Source organism: Cynocephalus volans, chromosome 17, assembly GCF_027409185.1.
Source record: "Cynocephalus volans isolate mCynVol1 chromosome 17, mCynVol1.pri, whole genome shotgun sequence".
Classification (NCBI taxonomy): Eukaryota; Metazoa; Chordata; class Mammalia; order Dermoptera; family Cynocephalidae; genus Cynocephalus; species Cynocephalus volans.
In genome coordinates, this window is record NC_084476.1 from 31,914,958 (window position 1) to 31,936,942 (window position 21,985).

Below are 21,985 nucleotides of genomic sequence, written 5' to 3' on the forward strand. Positions count from 1 at the left end.
AATCAAGCTTGGATTTATAGTGGGTACCCAGGCTTAGGTCAAGAATATAAAGCATGAACCACTTTAGGCAATGCTCATAGGGAGTATATTCTTAGTGAAAAAACAATGCTGTATTAGGAATAAATGACTTAGGCTAAAAGGTAAATATGTAAATGTATGTAAAAAACAGATTGGATTTAGCATAGGTGGCAGTGCTGAGCAGGGGCAATAGAAAGAAATTTTTCTAATAGTGCTGGTTGGTGGCATCTTTTTATACAAAAATATGTTGCCAGCAGTTCTACTTGGAAGATTAATTTGGAGTAAGTTTTGTATATTTTTTATTAGTTAATGGGATGTAGGAATATAATAACTTGGTGAGAATTTCTCTGCAAATGGCAATCAAATTAGTTTTATTCATGAAACTTATAAATAAGCTATAATTCACCATTTCATGTCCAGGGAAAATAAAACTGGGGTTATGCTGTTTAAGAGGATAAGGGGAATATAACAGAACATTGAGGGATTTATGGCAGATTTATGGTGAAGATACATTCTAACTGGAAGCCCAATTGTGATTTAAATTACAGGTCAAGCTGTGCAATGTGTTTTCTTTTTAAGGGAAAATCTTTGGGGAGATACAGCGTGCTTGTTTAAAAAGGAAACAGAAAACAAATGAGAAAATGGATTGCGTTTTCTGTTTATCTTTTAGAACTTCAAGCTGCCTTAAGTCAAATTGCCCCTGAATTCCTGATGATGGCTGCTGTGAAATTTTCTTTTCTACTTTGTGTTATTCTTGCCCTCTTTTTCAGAACACCTCTTTTAGCTGACAGTAACAAAAAGCTAAAAGCAGCATATCTGTAAGCAAACTAATATGGAAACGAGAAATAAGTATTCCCAACCTCTCTAGAATTGTGACGCCCTATCATTTTAGGGTGACTCAAAATTTGCAAGTTCTGCAGAAGGAAGGGCCCTTGAAGAATTATCGCCACTCATTTTGCAAATGGGGAAATTAAGGCTTCTAGTGATTTTCCTAAATTTACTCTTTATCACAAGTAAGTTAAAGTTTAATGAGGAAATAAAATTTGTGTACAAATAATTTTAATGGAAAGTATAAAGAAATTGCTTCCCTGAAAAACAAAACAATCAGAGGTTGACTCTGTAGGGAGGATTTTTACTAGGAAAAGTACAGTTAGACCTGACGGCCCACAATTTTACTCTCTAACATTTTAACACCAAGACCACCATGCAGACTTCAGCCGTGAATGGGGATGGAGTCAGGGACAGGTGTGGGGAATGCGAACAAAAGGCCTGAATAGGAATTGAAATGACCTGCTCTTCTTTTAAGGCTCCGAAGTAAGGACAAGTCAAGAATGAAACTTTTAAACAATCCTTTACTAAAGCTTTCTGTATACAAATCTCTGTCTCAGCATCTTTTTCTGGGTAACTCAACTAAGACATCTGCAGACCTAATTTAAGACACAAGAGACTATTTTTTACACAATTTAACATAGAGTTTGGAAAACCTAAAGAGTACATATGATTCATTCATTAGAAGTGCTGGCTTGTGGTCTCTGTGGTGACAATTTGGCATCTCAAGTTAAGTACTGAATTACTAAACCAATTTAGATTTCACTGACAAAGAATTGGAAAGGAGAGAAATTGTACCTGAGCTGTGATTTTTCTGAGCTCAAGCTTTGCCAAACCCATTAGTCAGGTCAGGTCACTAAGTATGTAGCCTATCAATAAGGCTATATCAGGAAGTTATGATGTGGAAAAAACCAAAAACGAGTCTCAAGGGCTTAAAAAGCAACAATGGTTTTTATCTGGTTGAAGCTACATGTTCATTTCATGTCAGAAGAGGGAGAAGGTATTTCTTCTTATAGTCACTAAGGAAGCCAGGTTAATGGAAATCATTAACCTAGAATCTTGCAAATCACTGCCAGGGAAACAAGAAGTCTAGGAGGGGTTAGAACCATAACTTAAATGTTCCACCCAAAGTGACACACATCACTTACACTCATAATTCACCACAATTATGTATCACAAGGGGCTCAGGAAATGCAATCCCAAAATGTACCTGGAAGGGCAGGAGTGGGGGAACTGGAATATTTGGAAGGCTGCACTAATAAGAACTAGGGGAAAATCTTGGAACCAAGGAAATAAAAAATAAAAAGAAAAGAAAATCAGGTTAAACTGGTAGTTGAATTCTTAATTTATAATTAAAAAAGGATGAGCTTAGTAATAAGTAATAATTGATGCTATAGTATCTTTCAGATCATATTTGCATTCTTTGGAGGTTATTTTATAAATGCATTACGTACCTTCTATTTACAAAGTACAGTGATGGTTCCTCTTAAGGCACAACTATGGAGAATCCCTGGACTGTTTTCTTTAAATAAGTGTATATCTAGTCGAAGATACAGGTATTCAGAATATATAGGGCAGAGAACAAAGAGAGGAGGGAGGGAGGGGCAGTGTTTAGCGAGTGTGAAAGAGGGAACTGTTAAGTGCAAAGTTTCCATGTTTGAAGCTGAGAGGACAAAGTTGGGCCTTCTACAAATATACTTGAAAATACCCTTTTGATCTGAACTGTACAGAAGGGCAGATAAGGAAAAACAAATATTACATTATTGCTTTTAAATCCACATCTTGAATTCTATTTTTCCTTTCCCATTCCAGACTCTCCTATTTACATTTTTGTGGTTAGAATAAATAATCATAAACTGAGAGCCAATGTCATTGCTCCTTGAGATAAGAAACCATGATTTTTGGCATTCTGTGTACTCCAATCCAAGTTATAAGGATTTATGGTGATAATTATAATAAATTGCACCTCTAATGCCTCTTAACTATAAAGCAAGTTTACATATACTATTAATGTTATTTCCATAATATGCTAGTGCGATAGGTTCAGGAAGTCTTAATAAAATTATTCCCATATAATAAATAGAGTAATTGAGACTGAGAGAAATGAAATAATTATTGTTGCTGTTATTTACAGCTGCAAACAAACCACCCTAAAACAATAGCTTAAAATAATAATTCATTTCTTTTACTCACCTGAGTGTTGACTGGGCTCAGCTAATCAATTCTTGCTTGGGGTCTCTCATGCAGTTGCAGTCAGGTGATAGCTAGGGCTGAGGTCACCTCAAAGGCTTCATTAACATGTTTGGTTCCTGGTCTGGGATGACTCAAATATCTGGGAGCGAGAACAGTTGGGGATCCTCAGACATAGCTCTCTCTATGGTCTCCCCACATGATCTCTCTACATGGCAGCTGGGCTTCTTACATGACAGCAAAAGGCTCCCAGTGTGAGTGTCCCAAGAGGGACCAGCAGAAGCCACATGGCCTTTAGTCCCTAGCCTCAGATGTCACATATCACGTGTGGCGTTTTCCATCATATTCCTTTGTTCCTTGAAGAAGGAAGAAAGGCCCACCAGTTTCTCAGATAGAGGATGGAGACTCCACCTTTTGGTGGGAGGAGTGTCAAAAAATTGCCAACTTTGTTTTCAAACATTCACAAATCTATTTACATGCTGAATAATGAAACTGAGAAATAACTCTAGTCTTTATGATGCAAGCTGGGTTCCCTGGAGAGCAGGTGCTGGGATAGTTTAGTATGCAGGGTGCTTGTTAAGGGGTCCCCTTGGCATCAACACCTGTGAAGGGGAGGATAGCAGCAGCATTGAGCAGAAGGAGAAGCTGAGCTACAGTACAGGAGTAATGATAGCCAATCCCATGAGAATGAATTCTGCAGAGTGATCCCAAGTGGTGCTTAGATGCCCCAGCATTTATATTCCCACATTGATCAATCTTTGGATGTGGGCCACCCTGGGAAGGGGTGTGGCCTTGGGAAAGGTGGTTCTCTGCAACTAAATCAATCCATGAAGGTGCTGATGGCTGAAGGCTGTCTGTCAATAACACTTCCAAGCAATTGAAGCAACAGATTCTTGACCGAAAAAGGATTGCTATACTTTGGCTTCAAATCCAGTATCCTCCCATTATACCACACTGTTTTCACTAATATACCATCACTAATATGTAGGTATTAAATAAATATTAATTGTGAAATAAATTATACAATGAAAATAAATAATCACATTGGGACACTTGGTTAAACATTTATATAGCACTTTGCATATACATCTATTACCTGAACATCCCACACCTTATTAATTCATAGATAGGAATCAATGAGATTACACCAGCATTAGTACCAAATTTTACTAGCTACAAGCTCCCACATGCTCCCCCAACAATTCTAGTTCCTTTCAGAGTAACTTTGTTGTGGGGCGAATGCACGGAGGAATCCAAGACTGACATGAGCATTGTTGTTTTATAGCTCTTTATTTTAGTGTTGCAGCTCTTTGTTCCATGTTACAGTGCCTCTTATTACTTGCAAGCAAGGAGAGCACTGGAGGGCAGAAACCCCCAAGCCAGTGTCTCCCAGAACAAAGGAACCGATCCCCTTATTAGCCTAAATTCCCACTCTTCACCCTCCTAAGTTCTCATTTAGGTCCTCCTATGTAAATGAGGAATGCTTTCCTGCTAATTTGGATTGGCTGGTTATGGGACAGAGTTTGTTGGTCACTTTAGGAGCCTAATTTGCCTCTGGCCCCTGGGGGAGGGTATGAGACTGCTGTTATATCATAGAAGATGGGCCCAAGAAGCAAGCAGGGTAAGTGGCAGGGGCTCGAGTTTCTAATGGAGCATAAAGTTTCTAAAACAGTTTCTCAAGTGGAAAAGGGAAAAGCTCAACAATTAAAAATGTTTAGGGTTCCCTTCAACATTCCCCACTCGTTTACATACATGAGTCAAATCTTTGACTCATCATTAACGTTTAATCTGGCACAATGGGTTTTTAAAACTGTAAGCTTTATCGATTTTACCCTTTTCTTACTGTATCTTGTGAAGCCAGTGAGTATACAGGGGCCTATAGTAAAGAGTAATAGGATTATGAGTAGGGGACCTGTTAAGGCAGTGAGGAGTGTGGTTAACCAGGGAGACCAAGAGAATAATTTTTATAACCATTTTGGTTTTTGTTTCTTATTTCTTCCCTTTCTTTTAACCTTTTTCTAACTAGGGAGAGGATATAGTTTATTATTCCTGAATGATTTGCATAAAAATAGCAATTTTCTCCTAGAGCTATGCATGGAGTCAACCTTGTCAAACAAGTAAACCAAGCATGAGAAGGGGGTGACAAGGTAGTTAGAAGCTTGTGACCCATGGGTTGTACTATTAGTAGTTACTGCATATAGACATGTGGTCTTACAGGGGGAGTTTTTAGGATCATAATCATTTGTCTTTATATAAAGTCCTTGGTTTTGTACACCACCTGGCATAAGTCTGGGCTTTTGTACCCATGGGCAGAGTCTGTCTTCGGTGATTTTAGTCAGATGCAGAGATCTAACAGTTTGGTTCACAGGCCTAGTCTTATTGTTTCATTCTCCCCACTGCGAGATTTTATCCTCCTTATTCTTAAGGTGATAGGGGCTGGAGGTCTCTTTCTTCTGGAACTACTTCTTGCTGACCATGGGTGTAGTCCCTGCCTGCATTTTGGAGGTATAAAATCTCTCATTGGCTGATCTAGTGATTTATAGGGACTTAGTTCTTCTCAGGAAAGGTTGGGTTGGAATCCTTGGGTTGTCACCGTCTTGACATGGAACTGTATCCTGGAAGATACAAGCTTTACAAACAGATTGAAAACACAGGGCAGAAGTTGGATAACAGGTATGTTAGTGTTTCCTTCTGAATAATAATTTTTTCTCCAAGTTTTCCAAATTTACCAAAGGTATCTATGACAAGACTAATTTGTTTGCAAAATAAGTTTAGTCTTTGGCCAGATTATTTGCATAAAGTGCAGCAAAAGTAATGGCTTATCATTTAAGCTCCTTTTTTTGAGTTGGCTTTGCTGGGACATTAATAAGGAATCTCAGATTAGACCTTCAAAAGCCACGCGGGTCTTAGGAAGCCAAGCCAAGGATTTGACTTACTCTCTGATTACCTGTGTGAGTTGGGTGAATTCCTCTCTTCTGGAGGTCCTCAAAATATCAAGGTTCTGGCCTGTCAGAAAGTTACATTCTTTACTTACCCGAAGGCCAGGAACCTTGTAATCATGCAGACAAGGTATCAGGCCAGTCTCTCCAAGGGGCTTTTTATTGGCTCCATAAAAGGGTCAACCTTAATTCCTTAAAGCAGTCTGGTTATGTCTGAAAGTATGATATTCCAGTCAAAGCCTTGGTAAAATAACCAGTGTTTTCAATTCTGTCCTGTTATAAAAAGAACAGATTCTTATTGAAGCAAATAACTGTATTTTCGTAAAACAACTTGTGGATAGTTTTTTAATCTTGGAGGGATCAAGTAGAGAGAAAGGTAAATGTTTTAATCGTTGTTCATAAACATATACTTTAGCAAGCTGTTATACCTTAAAAGATTTTCTTAAATCTGGAAAACAAAACATTAACAGAAATTTTAAAAGGACTGTATTTGAAAGATGCTATGAAAATTTTGAAATGCTTTAGAGATGCTAGTAATTATATTAATACTGGGGAGCCAGAATTAGTTTTTTTAATGCTTTGAATTTGTCCTGTTTTCTCTTATGACCTTAATTTTTATAAAATTTTTCAACCTTTTGGGCAAGTGTATCTGTACATAATAAAAATGTGAAGAGTAGACTTGACTGAGATAATTTCACAGGGATGCTACATGAGATGTATCTCTTACTTACACATCACCAAACATCTGTTTGGTTGTTTTTTCCCTCCCTTTCTTTCCTTCCTTCCTTCTTTCTTTCTTCTTCTCTCTCCTTCCCTATCTTTAAGAAATATTCACATAGCTCCTATACTGCTAAGTACTGGGAAAACATAGATAATTAGACAGAGCCTCTAATCTCAGGGTACAGACACATACTCACAAAAGGGCAAGAAAAATGTTTTGGATTTATGACAAATATATGTTCAAGCTACAATGGGTCACAAAGATAGAATGGTCAATTTTTAGTGGGTAATTAATAAATTCTTGATGCAGGAGGAGAAACAAATTGTTTGGAGAGATAGGTTTTTTTCTTTAGGGTGATAACAGAATGTAGAGGCAAAAGGAGAAAAGGTGATACTGGGCAGTTGGAGCAGCATAGACAAAAACGCAAAGGTGGAGCCTAACTCATGACATACAGTAATGCATTAAATCAGTCTAAGTTGGACATCCAAAGATTTGTCTTTTTCTACAATTAGGGAAGGTATTCAGTTTCAGGTATAAATAATTCATACAAGGGAGAAGGCATCCCTTTATTTCTTTTTATGAACTTTCTGATTATAAAATTATTATAATTCATGGTGAAAATTCATAAAATATAGAAAAGTATATTTAAAAAATCTCAGAGAGAAGCAGTGGTAACATTTTAGCATATTTTCTCTCAATTTCAGTATTTGCTTGTGTTTCATATATATTCTTAGTATCCATACAAAAATTTTTTTATATATAGCTAAGGTCATATTTTATGTGCCTTGTTGCTTTTTTCTAATCTGTAATGCATATAATATTCTAATTGCTTAAGAGCAAGGTGTGGTTGAGTGTGTGATTTAAATGCTTCCACTGAACTCACTGTCTGTTCCTGGACACAACTACCTTCTTGTGTGTTTGTACCCAGCAGGATGAATCTGATAGATCCCTTTTTAAAAAGGAGGAAACACCAAATTCTTCCTATGTATCACAAAATTTTAAAATGTAAATTAGAGTGTATACATACATATATATGTTTATAGTAGAATAGGAAAGAATATCTATAAAACATAAAAATACATCTTTCCTAATAGAAGGAAGCACAAACTATGGTTTCCCTTATTTAGACAGAATAATAGTAATACTTTACTAAACACTGATTACTGGCAGAAAATATTCTTGTGTATTATGACATCTAATCGTGAAAACAGTTCTACTATTTCCCCTTATTTATGGGGAAACTTATGCCCAGAGAGATTAATCAATTTTTCCAAGATCACACAACTAATAAATGCCCAAATTGAATTTAAACCCAACAGGACTATGGTAATTATTGTGGTAATAAATAAATACCACTATTTATTTATCTATTCTCCTCTTAATGGACACTTAGATTGGAGAAATAGACAATGATATTTTAATAGTATCTATCTCTGTGTGGTAGGATTTTGTGTTTGATTTTTATTTTATTCTTTACTATTACAGTAAAAAAAAAGTTAATATGATAGTGGTTCTGCCACTTACCAGCAGCATGACACTGGGCAAGTGACTTAACCTCTTTAGATTTTATTTTTCACACTTGTCTCATCTGGAAATTGAAAGTGTTGAGCCAACTTATTGAGGGTTCATTTCTGCTCTAAAATTCTGTGACTGTAAGAGTCGACAGAAGAAAAATGGTGTTTCCCTAGATAGAATATTGCATGCAAAGGACTTATATAATGCTGAGACTAAAGTTCATGTTTGTATAACATTATTTCTAGGAATATATTACAAAACCAATTTCATCTAGTAAATACCATAAAATTTTAGCGGAAAACTAGAGAAACTAAAGGAATCATTGTGGATGAATCGTGTAATAGAAAGAACACTTTGCTAAGAAGCAGACGGAGAGGGTTGCACCCCATGCTTTGCTACTTTCTGGCTAAGTTGAGGAAATACTTTCCCTCTCTGATTCCCAGTTTCCTCCTATAATAAACGAAGCATCTGGTAATTGAAGGTATTATTGACAGAGCAGTAGGCACAAATAGGCTTATCATTTTGGGAAGGATTAGGAGAGGAGGGCAAAAATTACTAGATCCTGAGCTGTAACACATCAAAAAAAAAAAAAAAAAAAAAACACAAAGGGGTCTCATTCCAATGACAAGATGAGTTTCTCAATACATAGGCTTTCCAGGATAATTTGGGGTTGGAGGGGTAAGGATGTTTAACTGCTGATTTTTGGGTTACAGAATTTCAAGAGCCTTTCCCTCTGATGTCTGTGTGTCTGTTTGCAGAGGACTAAACTGGGATATTGTCAGTCTTTAACTAATCAAATATTCTCTCCATATGGGAACAGAAGTGCCCAGTTTAACATTCCTGATTTCGATCTCACAAAAAATAAACTCCTTCTTTGCTGAAAAACATGGAAGAGGAACTGATAGGGCTCCTTTCTGCTGTATAATCATGATCCATAATGTTGATGAGGAGAGAGTCTGGTAGTTACCATAGTTGAGTAATATACTGAGATTGAGTCAAGAGGAAAAGGAATCACAGTAGATTAAAAGTGTCATTATAAGATAAGAAAGTATTTAACTCCTTTTAGAAGGGAAAATGTGTAACTTTCATGCAAAGTTAATAAATTGTAAATTAGTAATATCTAGTAAAGTTAAAGATGCATTTTCCCTACAACGTAGCAACTCCTTTTATAGCAGAGAAACTTCCACGTGTATAAAAGGTGATATGTTAGAGACTGTTTATGGCAGCATTGTTTGAAAAAGGCAAGAATGGGAAGAATTGGAAACATTTGAAGTGCCCATCAACAGGAAAAAAAATAAATAAATTGTATAATATAGTCATAAGATAGAATGCTATAAAATTGATGCAGTCAAAAAAGTAAACTAGAGCAACACAAAATATAAACGTGAATGAAACTCACATATATAATGTTAAATAAAACAAAGCAACTTAAAAAATCGTACCTGTAATATAATATTTGCATAATTAAAACTCTGTAAGATTATAATATAAATTGTTTGTAGATAAATAAAAATGTAAAAATATTAGAAACCTAACTATTAATGATAAAAATTGAATTAATGAGGGTAGATTACCTCTGAGAAGGAGTAAAGATAATGGAAAGAGGAAGAAGGATTTTAGAGAGAACCCCAACTATAACATGAGAGAGAATATGATAAATACAGGGGCTGAGCACATGATTTCCATTATGTTAGTCTATATTGTCTGAGCTTTTTGAATTACTTTGTAATTTTGAAACACTGATTTAAAAACATAAATTTTATATATAGCACATTTAAATCGCTTTTTTTTTTACTTATGTAAAAAATTGCCTTTGACACATGTAAAAGATAAAATACCAATAAAATGTTAGAAACACTGAAGTACCACCTCATGGTTCAGCAGAAACATGTAAACCTGCACTAGATTAATTACAGAAGTTGTGTATTTCATTACCTACCATAGAGGATTATATTCCCTCATGGAATGAAATTGTATTCATTTTTCTATGGCTCAAATCCTAGCTCTGGGTTTTACTACGTATATGAGGGTACTTCAAAAAGTTCGTGGAGAGATTATTGCTTCAAAGTTCATTGATAAGAAAAGGTGGCTTCTAAAATTGTAAATAAAGTCAGCATATTTGTTTGGTTACTAAACACTATATGTGCTTTATTTCAGCAAGTAAAACCAATAGGAATGCATTCTCACCATGTCTGTCTAAGACACATTGAGCAGCGAAGTTCGAAGGTGTTATGTTCCTATAGATTTCTATTATAGTAAAAATCCTTGAAGCATGAGAAGTGTGTAGCCATACTGATTTTCTCCCAGCATGCGATGCAGAATTTATATACTCTATTTTGCTCCCATAAAAGAAAATCTATTGCCAAAAATAATGGTCCTGCACAAATTATATACCGAGTATGATCAAATACCTCCTTTAAAAATTCCCATTTTTTATATGCCGTAAAAATATAAATTAGGAAACTTAGGAGTTTGAAGAAAAATGGTTAAAGTTGTCATGGCTTTTAGCATTAGTATTTATTTTGTTATATATTTTACAAAACTTTAATTAAATATAATTTGAGGCAATAATGTACCTGTTTAATTGCATATTCATATGAAAATGTTTTTAAAAATCTGTTTTCAAAAGTCTTCTAAGGTATCTCTTTCTATAATCTGTTCATTTGATATTATTTGTAGACCAACTATGTACAGGATATGAAGGGCAAAGATGTATAAGGGATATATAATTTAACATCTATTGAGTGTACATTATATTCAAAGCATTGCTAAGGACTTTGTAATTAATTATTCTATTTAATTTTGTAATAACCCTGAAATGTAAATATTCCCTTATGCCGATTTTGCCAGCTCCTCCCATCACTAGGTGAAGTCTGTTTTCCTACTCCTTGAATCTGAGCTGCCCTTGTGATTAATTTTTGGCCAAGAGAATGTGGCAGAAGTGTCTGTCATTTTTGTGCTTAGGCCCTAAGAGGTCTTCTACTTGCTTTCTCTTGAATTCTGTCACTGCCATGTAGAAAAAGCTCAGGCTAGCTTGCTGGAGAATGAGATATTATTATGTGAAAAGGAGCCCAGCTGTCCTAGCTGAGATCATCCTAGATCATCTAATTGCCAGTCAACCCCTAGCATGTGAAATACCGCAGACTGGATCAGCAGAGCTGCCTCTCTAGTGCAAGACTCAACTACTTAAGTGAGCCCGTCCAAGTCTAGATGAACCACTTAGGTTACTCGTAGGCTTAAGAACAAAAACAAATGCTTATTGTTTTAAGCCACTGAATTTTGGGGTGATTTGTTATTCAGCAATAGGTAATTGATACACCGATCTTTAGAAAAGTGACATCATTTAGATTAGAGCTGAATATCGAATCACACCATATAACTTCAAACCCCGTGTTTTTTCCATATACTGCATGGAATTCAAATCATGAAGTAGAAGAGTGTAAAACAAAGTAGCATAGCTATGCCAAAGAGAGAGGAGTTACTTTCATTGAAATGACTAAGAAAACTATCATAAGGAAGGTGTCCTTTGGATTGGATCCTTAATAACAGGAGAGGGAGGTTTGTAGTTGAAATTGAGCTAAGGGGTAGAAGCAGGAAGGTAAAAATCATGTTCAAAGAATGGCAAATGAGCCTGTTTCACAGAAAGTAGACTTGGTGAAACACAGCATTGGGCCATAAAAGTGGATTTCATTCATACTAGGGTTTCATCATTCAGATGAAAATGTGTATAGCAAGAAAGCTTTTTTAGTTTATAATCAGAAATAGCAATTGGTTAAGCATTTTGCTACTTAGATTGTAATTTATTCATGTTTTGGATTAAAATATACTGATGTCAAAGTGTAATTTACAATAGAAAATTAAGTGTTTAGAGAAGAAAATATACTTATCCTTTAAAATGACTAAAATTAAATGATTAAAAAAAATGAAAGATCATACCCGGGAAAGAGAGACAACATTGCATATGAAATTTACCTTGGTTATTTACTACCTGGACTTGGGCAAGATACTTAACCTCTTTGAGTCTCAGTTTCCTTACCTGTAGAATGTAGTCAGTGAGTATCTATTTCACTGTATTATTGAGAGAATTATATATAAGGTGTGTAGAAATGCCTGGCGCATAGTAGGAACTTAATACATTATAGCATTTTTTACAAAATTAACATTTAATACATTTTAAAAGACCCCTTAGAATAAAAGTGTTAGTTAATAGTGGCCTTAAACATGGACACAATCGTGAATAAGATCAGTGAAACTCTTAAGTGCAGGGATTCTTTATATTCTACTTATGTGTTAGAAATGCCTATGCTAATTATACAATTACAGAGCCTGCAGCTACCCTCTCCCTATCTTAAATTGGTAGTCCTACTTCCTCTAAAAGATGAAATGCAAAATGGAATGCTTGTATGTCATGTTCCAACATCAGAAAATATTGAAAGTGATTTTGTGATAGGAATAAATAAAATGCAAATCCCTTTCAGATACAGCTGAAGAATGAAGAAGCAAATTGGAAAGCTGCTACAAGAGGGGAAGGATCACTACCCTCCCTGAGTATTATCAGCTTCCCTTGTGACCTTGTCATTATCTTAAGAGTTCTTATATCTGGAGCTACAATCTAGAAGGGGATAATGAGTTCAAATTCGAACAGTTTTGAAATTAAATTTAACATGACTACTTAAGAAAAAAAATCAAATAATGTATCTTTTTGCAACTATTAAATTAACACATATGTTCAAGTTGAATTTGTATTACAGGTGGTGCATTCATACACACTACTCAGAACATATAAATTGTAGTGATCTTTTAAAAACAAAATAGCAAAAACGTTGACATTGTTCAAGTTTTTTGACCTGGTTGCTATTTTTGAGACGCTATATATTTTTAAGGAAAAAGGAAAAAATCACATACAAAACTACTCATTATTAACTTGTTTATAATAGTGAAAAATTGAGAGTAGCTTAATGTTGGAAGACTGACAAATTGGTAAGTAACAGGATATCCATTTGTAGACTATATATATAAACTATCCTTTTCAAAAAATCTTATTGTGAAAAATAGCAACATGTAAAAATGTTTATAACATAATGTCAAGTGAAGAAACATAAAAATGTACTCTATACTTGCCAACTCATAAAACATGTTTACTTATGATCAAGAGAACATAAAATGTGAAAACAAAGGTTTTGTTATTAGTGAGGTGAGATTTTGAGAGATTTTTCTTTTTTATTTATTTCTTTCATGGTTGGTATAATGTTTCTTGTGCTACAAATAGAAAACAGAATGATAAATTAATAAAACACAACTATATCTCCCCTGTCGGAAGTTAGAGGCAAATACAGGTTTATTCTTTACAGCTTACCAATATCAGTGTAATTACCTATTGACAGAAATGCCTCATCTCCCTTATTTAACACATTCAATTGAATGTTCATGAAACAGTAAACTAACATCAATCTAAAATTAATTTTATGAGAATAATAGGCTTGAATTTTTGCAGTCTGCATTGGGTAGAGTTTACGATGAACAATAAAACAATTATTCACCAACAGTTCCTCAACACTTCAATACATTTTAGACAGGGAAAAAGGAAAATACAAATGCTAGAAAATGGTGATTTCAATGTCTTGTCAGTTAATTTTTGAAAAACGAGAATAGTTTTTTTCCAATAAAAATATCTGTATGGATTTTAACTAATTATGTCATTTACATTTCTATTCTTTATAGAAAAATACAGCCTTTTTTTTTTCTTATAACACATAATGAACTATAGTATTGAGCATTTGAAAGAATCTTTTTTATGTGCTGACTGATGATTTTTTAAAGGAGATCTGGATCTGAATGCTAGCACTACCTTCTGAAAGAGATATTACCTGCTTTGAGCTTCAGTGATCTTATCTATAAACCGATAGTAATTTCTTCTCTCTGCTTCTCAGGACAAGTTATGACAAACTATAAATTAGTGAAAAGAACTGTGAATTAAGTGGAAGTGTATGAAATAATAAAATAGCATTTGCTACTCTTCAGAGAGATATTCATAAATATTAAAAGCATTCTGTTACAAAAAGAAAAACTCTACCTTTCCATCCTACATATTAATTCCTTCTGTCATTCAGTAAATATTTCAATAAATAAAATATTGGATGCCTATAGTCATTGTGCTAGATGCTTGGAACACAATCATAAAAATGGCAAAGGTCTTGTTCCACAGTCTAACATGAGAGACAAAAAAAAAAAAAGAAAGAAAGAATTGAATAGGCAATAACATTACAGTTTGCTATATTTATATGATAAGTGTATTAGTCCGTGTCTGCTGCTTATAAAAAAATACATGGAACTGGATAATTTATAAGAAAATGAAATTTATTACTTACAGTTTTGGAGGCTGGGAAGTCCAAAACCCAGGTAACACAACTGGTGAGGGTCTTGGTGGTAGTGACAGTGACCTAAGGGTCTCATATGGCAGAAATGGTGGAGCAGAGAGGGACAAATTCTTCATGTGCTTTCCTTTTAAAGCCCTCAGAACCATGCTCCTGACCACTATTATTAATCCATTCCCTGTGGCATGGTCCTACAATCTAATCACCTCTTCAAGGCCCCATCTTTTAATTACCATAATAGGATTTCCCACCCTATTAACACTGTCACAGTGGAGGTCAAGTTTTGGGGGGACACTCAATTCAAAGCAATAGGGTACTAGACAGAACCACCTAACCCAGACTTTGAATGGGGGTTGATCTTGGAAGCCTTTCTCTAGGATATCTGCATAGAATTCTGAAATTAGCAGACTAGAAATTAAGCCAATGAAGCTAGGAATTGGGGGTACATACATAGGGAAGAGAGGAGGGAAAGGCATTCACAGAGGTCAGCAAAGAATGATCTGTTTAGAATTTTAGGATGCTCACTCACACACATACATACACACAGTAGTTCTGTTGTGTTGTTTTCATACTGAAATTTTGACATTTTTATTATTTTATACAAGCAATGTTAGATTTAGTTACATGCCCAGGTTTATTTGTTCACCATTTCATATGGCATTTTAGATCTTTCTCTGATTATTTCCTTCCTTTCTGAAGTACGCTTCCTAGTATTTCCTTTTATGAAGATTTGTGGGTGGCAAAATCCCTCATTTTTATTTATCTGAAAATGATTTATTTTTGCCTTGTTCTTGAAAGATAGGAACTGTCTAGGTACATAATACTCAACTGTGATACACTATTATTATTCCTAATTATTTGCTCCTCTCCCTGTAAGAATATTATAATTCCTGCTCATTGACATATAATTTGCTGTGTTTCCCTGTAGGAGGGATATAGTTCCCTACCCCATAGACATCCTTATTGTCCATGATACCTACGTTGGCCAACAGAATGTGAGCAGAAGTGGTGCGTGCTGGGTCTAGCAGAAGCTTTGAGAGCCACTGCATTGTTCTGCTCTTGCTCTTTTCCTTTTGTCATGAGAAACTAATGTTCCTAATAGGGTTTGCTTAGATAATCTGGATGCCGTAAAGAAGAAGACGCATGAACCAGATGTGCTGCTAGCACATCAGCAGACAACTAACAGCCCACATGCAACGCAGGCAAAAAATAGAACTTTACTGTTATAAGATAGAGCTTTTGGAAATTGTTGCTGCATCATGGAGAAAACTGACTGGTAGTTTGTTGTGTCAACTAGATAGGAACTATTTTTTCCTAACACTCCACCTTAAAAACCATTGTTCTACTGTCTTCTGGCTTCCACTGCTACTGTTGAAAACTCTTATGTCACACTAATTTTTCCTTTGTAGGTGACCTTTTATCTCCAGCTGCTTTTAAGCTAGCCTCTTTTTAATTAAGTATTCTATAGTTTCACCACAAAGTAGATTTATTTTGGCTTAGCCTGCTTGATATATACAATAGATTTCCTTTATGTTTAGACATATCTTTTATCAGTAGAAAATACTATTATCTGTTCAAATATTTATTCTCACCATTTTCTCTAATCTTTCCTTCTTCAACTATGATTAGACATATGTTAAATCTCTCATTGTATCCTCTGTTTCTCATAACCTCTATTTTATGTCTTCATTTTTTTCTCTGTTATATTTTTGAAAGTTAAACGACAGACTTTATTCAAATTCTTTCCCACTATTTTTTCCCTCTGAATTCTTCTGTATTTTTCTTGAAGTCAGTTGGCTGTTTAAGTGTGCGTCTACTGCTGGAATCTCTCTCTATTGTGTTCCCTAGATCTATGTGTCTATTCTTTAATCAATACAAACTGTCCTGATTTTGAAGCTTCATACTAAATCTTAAAATTGGGTGGTGTAAGTTTACCAATTTTGTTCTTCTCAAAATTTACTAGACCATTATAGTGTTTTTGCTTTTCCATATAAATTTTAGAATTAGCTTGTCTATATGTACAAAAAGCTTGTTGAGATTTTGTTTGGGATTGCTTGAATTTTGAGATAAAATTGGGGTGAATTGACATCTTAACTATATTGAGTTTTTCAATCCACTTATATGGTATGTATCTTCATTTATATATATATTGATTTATTCCATCAATGTTTCATATTTTAAAACGTATAGATTGAAGACATATTTTCCTAGGTTTTAATCTAATTCTTTCATAGAATTCTTCAGAACTGCTGTAAATGGTATTTTTTTAAAATTTCAAATTTGAGTTTTCATGGCTAGTATTTTGAAATACGATTATTTTCTGTATATAGCTCTTGTATTCTGCAACCTTGTTAAACTCGCTTTTTAGTTTCTGGAGTTATTTTTGTTGATTCTTTGGAATTTTCTACATAGACAAGCATGTTTTCTGAGAGTGAATACAGATAGTTTTCCTGCCTAATCTGTAAGTCCTTTATTTTTATTTCTTGCCTATTGCACTAGTCAGTACTAACAATACCATATTGATTAGGGGTAATGAAAGAGCACATCCTTTCCTTCCTCCCAGACTTAGGGGGAAAGCACTCAGTCTCTGACCAGTAAGTATGATGCTGGCTGTAGGTTTTTGATTGTTTCTTTGTTTTTATGCCCTTTACTCTGTTATGGAAATTCCCTTTTATTCCTCATTTGCTGTGTTTGCATCATGAATAAATGTTAAATTTTGGCAAATTCTTTGCCTATCTCTATGGATATAATCATATGGATTTGCTCACTTAGTCTGTTAATATGGTCACACATTTGTTCATGATGTATTATCCTTTTTATATATATTTAATGATATTTTATGTATTACTAGATTCAATTTTCTCATGTTTTGTTAAGGATTTTTAAATCTATTTTCAGGGATATCAGTTTATAGTTTTCTTCTCTTGTAATTTTTTTCTGGTTTTGTTATGAACATAATGCTAGCTTCAAAATGAGTTTGATTTGTTGTTTTTAGTGATCCTTACTCATGTAGGCTTTGCGTTTTGTTATCTTTGAGTGTAAACTCATATTTGTTCAATCGTAGTCTAGGGAAATTGAGGGGGCCTATATCTGATATGCCTTCCTTCAGAAAGAATTTCATTTGCTCTTGTCAAGAGCCTAATGCCACTACCCAATATGTAGCCATTTTAGCTTTCTTTGAAAGTTCTTAGTACAGCCACTGTGGAAAGCAGTATGGAGGTTTCTCAGTCAACTACATATAGAACTACCATACAATCCAGCAATCCCACTCCTGGGTTTCACACAAAGGAATAGAAATCATCATGTTGAAGGGATATCTGCACTCCCATGCTTAGTGCAGCTCTATTTACAATAGCCAAGAGTTGGAACCAACCGAAATGTTCATTGATGGATAACTGGACAAGGAAAATATGAATACACATATAATGGAATACTACTAAGCCATAAAAAAGAATGGAATTCTGCCATTCACAGCAACATGGATGAGCTTGGAGGAAATTATATTAAGTGAAATAAGCCAGGCACAGAAGGAGAAATACCACATGTCCTCACTGATAAATGGGAGCTAAAATATAAAGAAAGAAAAGAAAAAAAGGAAGGGAGGAAGGAAGGAAGGAAGGAAGGAAGGAAGGAAGGAAGGAAGGAAGGAAGAACAATGACAGTAATGCCTTGAACTTTCAAGGGGAGAGAACAGAACAATTGTTACTAGAGGGAGGTTAGGGAGAAACTGGTTAATAGACACAAAGAACGATTACGTTTTGTAATGATGCATATGCTAATTATCCTGATTTGATCAACACATATTGTACACAAATACAGATACTGTACTCCGTACCTCACAAATATGTATAATCAATTATGTTTCAATGAAAAAAAATGTTCCTAATCTAATATGGGATAATTAGTTTCAGCCCTCCTACTTTGCAGCTGGTCTAAGGTGTAGTATTCTGATAGCAGCCCTGATACTGGAATTTGTACTTGGGGCATCCAAACCTTTTCATTTTAGTGTCCTTAGAAATTTTTTTTAAGAGTGGTTTTAAATTTTTCCTTCATTGTTGTGAGTTCAGCAATGCCTTAAGAAATATATACATACATACAAGATCTCGTTGTTTAGTATTTAAAGAGCCCTTCAGAATACCTTGATTCCATGGGGCTGTAAACAAAGTCAGTTCATCATTAGAATCAGAGCATCCCTGACACATTTTAATATGAAGAAAACAGAATAAAGATGATATATAGTCTGCTTACAAATGTGCTGCGAGTATGTGCCAGAGACAGGATAAGAATCCAGAGCTGTCTTAACCAAAGTCCATGCTGTTTCCATAAAACCACATTCCCATCCTCTATATTTACCATATAATGGAAAATATAACATGAAGCATTATAAAATATTTCATTCTTGTATATGTTTTCACGTTAGCTTATTTACAGGAAATCAATTATTGATTCTATTAGGGAACCAGAATACTTTATTGTCAGAGCACCCAACCATTTTACTTTTACTTCTGCTTACTCTTTCTTTCTTTTGCACTAACCACATTGTGATTTTCAGGAGCAAGAGTTTCTGCTTATTTGCCAGGATTCCATGGCTCTCGTATTCTGGCTGTAGTTATTTATGAGGTCTGTCACATTTCAGCAATTATGGAATCTGGATTTGGTTTCATCAAAGCAATGCTGAAATCACAGCTAGTGTTTCCTGTAATTGGAGTACATTAACATTAAATACATTAATTTGAAGGCTTGGATGAAAGATTTTTATCCAAAATTTTTTCTCTTTGTAATCATTTTGTGATTCAAACACTTTTTAAACATGTTGTATTATTGTATACTTTTTTTTTTTAGACATAAAGATTCACACCTAATTTGACATGATTTCTTTGGCGGTTAATAAGTAAACATTTTACAGTTTAATGAATCTGCAAACTAAATAATGGTTGCAGTGAGTGTGAAAATAGGGATATTTAAATGCATAAGGAAATTTAAGACATATCCCAGTGGCCATGTAAATAGACTTCCGATTCTTTTATAAATTGCAGGAATGCAGAGAAAAATGTAGTCCTGCATCCATACATAGAGCTCATTATCATACCTCAGAATGCTCACCGCATGCCTATTACCCACTTAAAATCTCCATTAAGACACCCACTCTGTTTCAGCAGCAGCTAAACAAGTCAAAACCCAAGCCTCCTTTGTCAGTATTTATCCCCAGAGATTAAAGACAGCTGTATTGATGAGGCGTATTTAAAATTTCATCTCAAATTATTTTGATAGAAACCTTTCAAATATGACCCAGGGTCATATCAAATCAGTATTCAAAAGCTCAATATTAGCATAAATTCTAGAATAGACAAAGCCAAGAGAAATGTGCGTGAAGAAAAATGATCTTAAGTAATGGGCATTTGGTGGACTGTAATGTTAACTTGCTATGAGAAACTTAAACCTTTTGCTGTAATAGTTGTTTATTGTTATTTACAATGTATCTGCAAAAATGTTTAATATGTTTAATGGTTTATATGAAAATAAAATAATTAACATGATAGCATATTTTTGAGAAACAGAAATTGAGTTCCAGCTTAGAGCCAGGTAAAGAAACCGTCATCTGGAGGTTGATGACATTCAGAATGTGCCACAGAGGTGATACACTTGAAACTTGAATTTTTAAAGGCCATGATATTCTCTTTATATATCCTTTCAATTTGGCCCTAACTATCTTTTATTTGGATACCATTGGCCATTGTCTTATAACTTCTGTGCTGTCATTAAATGAGGTAGCAGTGTACACAAACACAAATCAGAATGTGTTAGGTTATGCTTCTAAAACAAATACAAAATGCACAACTAGTGATATGGACATCAAATAATAATTTGTATGCACTATGCCTGCCCTTTGGATGTATGCCATGAGATGAATGGTTGTGTCTATTTAGGTGAGCTTAGATCCAAACCCCATGTGTGCATGTCTCCTTTCCCATGTCTAGCCAGAAAAAATGTATTACTATTATGATCCATTCCTCTATATTTTAATGCAAATATAATTACTAGGAATTCAATGCACATATTTTTCAGCAACATAAAAATCTTTTTCAGAGTGAGTGTTAAAAGGATATTCCTAAAAATGAAGAGATGCATTTAAGCATTTCCTTTTCTCTTCTTTTTATTTTTTAAAACATGGATAAAAGCTACCATCTTACTATTTCATGATTTCTGGATGCAGAAGCAGATATTGTTGGTTGCCTACTAACCATGGTCCTTACCCATTTTCCCCTTTCCCCCACATTTAAAGTCTGATTTTCTTGATAAGCAGCATAATAAATTAATAAAATTAAGCATGATTAGTGTATGCTAAACATTTACCTATGTTAATGGTTGGTAAAGGAGTGAACATGTGACCTGTTTTTGGCCAATAAGGTGCTTGAAGGGGTAAGGTTTCTACAAAGGTATTTGCTCCATGATTAAAGAGATGGCAAGGTGGCCATTTCCTGCCTAGAAAGTGTTCTGTGGGGACCTAATGATAAAAGCCATGTTGGGGCCATGATGTCATCTTTTTCATTCTGTACTAGTGCTGTGAATAGATTGGAGGAAAGACAATTCATTAAGGTTGTTATATGAATCTGAACCAAAGAAATGGCAGTGGGGATAGAGTAGATGGAATAGATTCCAGAGATATTTGAGAAGTAAGGTTAACATGAATTGGTGATAGATTTGATATAATGAATGAGAGAGCAGGTGTTGTTGAAGATGATGTTGGGGTTTCTGACATTGGAATGTTGGGGTGGTAGTCCTATTAACCAGTGTAGATAAAAGATAAGAATTAATATGTCTTTTAATGTCTGGGCAGTGTTGTCCAGAAAGTAGTTGAATAGGGATCTCAGTTCAGGTAAATTATAAGAACTAAAGCTATATATTTGGAATAGGAAGTTTATAAATATTAATTAAATTCACAGCTACAAATGAGGTTAAGAGACATGTGGAACACTTCTCTAAATTATTCTTTATATATTTCCTTCCTCTTTGTCATTTTACATCTTTGGTTGTTGGAAAATCTATTCCATTTCCCATGTATGCAACTCTACTAAATATCTTTCTACTTGGAAGTCTTACAGGTACCTCAATAACAGAATATCTAAAATAGAACTCCTACCTCTACCACATGCAATCCCTCTTTTTCTATTCTTTACCTTCAAGAAAAATGAAAATATCCTCTCAATCACAGAACTTGTGAATCATTTAGAATTCTGCTTTTTACTCAATATTTTTTATGTAATCTATCAATCTACTTCCTTAGTATATCTTCAATTTATCACCTTTTCTCTGTTTTCCCTGGCTATTTTAGCTAATGAACATAGCATTTCTTGATTGGATTACGGAGATAGTCTCCCAACTGATTTACTCACTTCTGG